Source organism: Phalaenopsis equestris, unplaced genomic scaffold (genome assembly GCF_001263595.1).
Source record: "Phalaenopsis equestris unplaced genomic scaffold, ASM126359v1 Scaffold000402, whole genome shotgun sequence".
NCBI classification, from domain to species: Eukaryota; Viridiplantae; Streptophyta; class Magnoliopsida; order Asparagales; family Orchidaceae; genus Phalaenopsis; species Phalaenopsis equestris.
The window spans coordinates 446,148-448,910 of record NW_018164844.1 but is presented as its reverse complement, the minus strand read 5'-3'; positions in this window follow the sequence as shown (position 1 = coordinate 448,910).

Below are 2,763 nucleotides of genomic sequence, written 5' to 3'. Positions count from 1 at the left end.
TTACAAAAAGGAGGGAGTGATTATGAAAATCACCTTCAATTACTGAAAAGAGAGAGCGATTATGAAAACTGTCATTAATGTAGATAATGTGCTAACTTAAATACAAAATCTGCATGATTTAATTCTAGATTTGTATTATAATTTGAATTTAAATATAACGACTATCAGTTGATCGACGTGTTTGAGATCGGTTGATCGAGGCGAATGGTTGAATGACGGTCGTTCCTATTGAAGTAAATTCAGCGGTCGTCTAGTTGTGATCGGGCGCTCCTAAGACCGTAACAGTGGCTCGCTGATAGGATTTATCGACAACGTGTGTTGATTGACTTCGATCGAGTGGTTGGTTCTTCGAGTGGTCGGCTCGGATCGTGTTCCCTTAGTCTGGTGTTCTAATTACTCGGTCATCATTCCTGGTCGTAAATTGCTTTGAGATTCATGCCGACAGTTTTGATGCACATATATTAGTTCCCCAAGTTTTTAAGCTCTTTGACAGCGACAACTACGATAAGGAGGAGAAAACTATTAAACAATCATTGACACGAATATCAAGAAATTTAATTTAGATAATTAACTTCCCTTGGGATTCGTGTCCGGTGAATCCTATAAATATGACCACAATATTGGGATTCACACTCTTTGCTGCTAATTCTTCCTAGGCAACCGAGGCACACCATGGCAGAGGTGCGAATCAGAGCGAGGTGAATCCTGAATTCTTGGTCTTAGCAGGCTATCAAGCCTCTACATCTACAAAGAAGAAGAAGATAACGAAGAAAGACAATAGGTCGAAGTCCGAACCTATTGCAGTCTATTTGGTCGACTCCTCTGACGGCGATGAGGGACAGTCATCAAAAAAATATCACCAGGAGACTTCAGCGTCCAGGCCTAACATAAGCGACATTGTGGAGGATCAGCAAGGCCCGGCTGGCGAAGAGACTGTTGTTGGGGAAAAGAGCCAGGGGAGCGACAGTCTCCGATTCTTCCTCTCATTTACCACAGAAAGACAGAGGTACCTTATCCCAATGACTGATGATATCTTGGTAGCCATTTATGAAATGAGCAGAATTTTAGGTAAGGAAAAAAAAACACTCTTTGGTTGTCGCAGATTTGTAATGACTTTGTGATATTGTCTTGGTTGCAGATGAACCGATCAGTTTGGAGGGCCGCAAAGATGGCTGGCTTTCGAAGGATGTTGTGGAGTCTGTGGCCACTGCTACAGTCAGTCTTCAGACCAATTACACTGGGCTTTTCTCGCCAATCGTTCCAGGGACACTAGTTGTTTGGTATTTTACCCATGGTGGGCCCCCAACAAGAGTGACTAGAAAGGCAGCTGCTTTCTTCCAGTTTCACGGAGTGCGAAGCGGACGGACCGACCCTTTGGCATTGTCGATCAATTCTTCCGAGGGACCGACCAGAGGCTCGATTGTAGATTTAATGCGGGAGTTGTTAGCTTGGCTGGTGATAATAGATTCAGAGGTGTGGGCTTTATGTGCAGAGGACGCTGCTTTGCATAGCAGGATGAGGGGGTGTGGAGTGCGAGCTGGGAGCACTCCGTAAGTCTATCGCCCTGGTTGTGTTCTGATGTGCCGCTGATCGGGTGGAACACATGAGGTTAGATGGAGAGTTGCTCCTCTGTCGGCTAATTTGAGAGCGGTATGTCCTGATTAAAGCATAGGAGGACCTGTTTATAAAAAAAAAAACAAAATTTGAGATATGTATTTAATAATGTGATGCCTCATTATGTGCCTCCTCATTTCCCGCGCCTGAACTATAAGTAGGGCGAGGGCCAGTTTTTTGCACTTTATGCTTTCTTTTTTTTTTTGTCACTTGACATTCTACTTATTATTTCGTCTCATAGTGGTATTCTTCCCTTTACCTTCCCACATTGCAATGGCTTCTAATTATTTGCCTACCCTCTTTGGTTCCATCGATGGCGTTGATCGTTCATTTTTATGAAGAACGACATGGAGGAGTTGCAAAGGATCTGCGTCTTGGATGGCAACAATGTCCTTCAGCCAATGTTAGGATAGGTGCTTGCGATGGATAATGTGGGCAAGGACATGGTCTTCTATCGGGACCAGTTCAAGTATGGCCTCCAACTTCTTTTGTGTGATGAGCTTCAAAGTGTCTTTAATACTTATGTGGTCATTCTAGCTCAGGCGTTGCCAAACTCTATAGCTGTGATAATGAATGTTGAGTTTTTTTGCCGTCGAGAGAAGGTCTTGTTGTCGATCAACAAATCTAATTACTTTTATATGTTCAAGATTGACAAGGAAGGTTTCACCGTGTTTTCCACTGACAAGAAACCCCGATTGCTCGGAGTTAAAAATAAGATATAGGATTGGCGAAAATAAATTTGGGTTGGCTCCTATATCGGTGATTTGGAGATCCAAACTAAACTGTCGGAGCCGACGGGAACCAAGGTGAGGTCCCTTCTGGAGGGCATGCACATTGCCGAGGCGATGTTGACTGGTCGACACCTCTCAGTCCCGGTATAGACAACGTTGGTCATAGTTGGTCAAATAGGCCTTAGTGGTAGATTGCAAGGATAGAGCTACAAGGACCCAAGGAAATTCACCATATTATGAGTATGACGGTTGTTATCAGTTATTGTGTGGTGTGTTGTTACACCATCTTCGAAAGGCGTCGTTACACCAAATGCCATACACATCACTGTACCATATTTGGGCCGCATTTTTAAGCCGGTTTCGAGCTATGTCATTACAACATTTTCAGGGTGCATTATTACAGCTTCTTTGAAGTGTG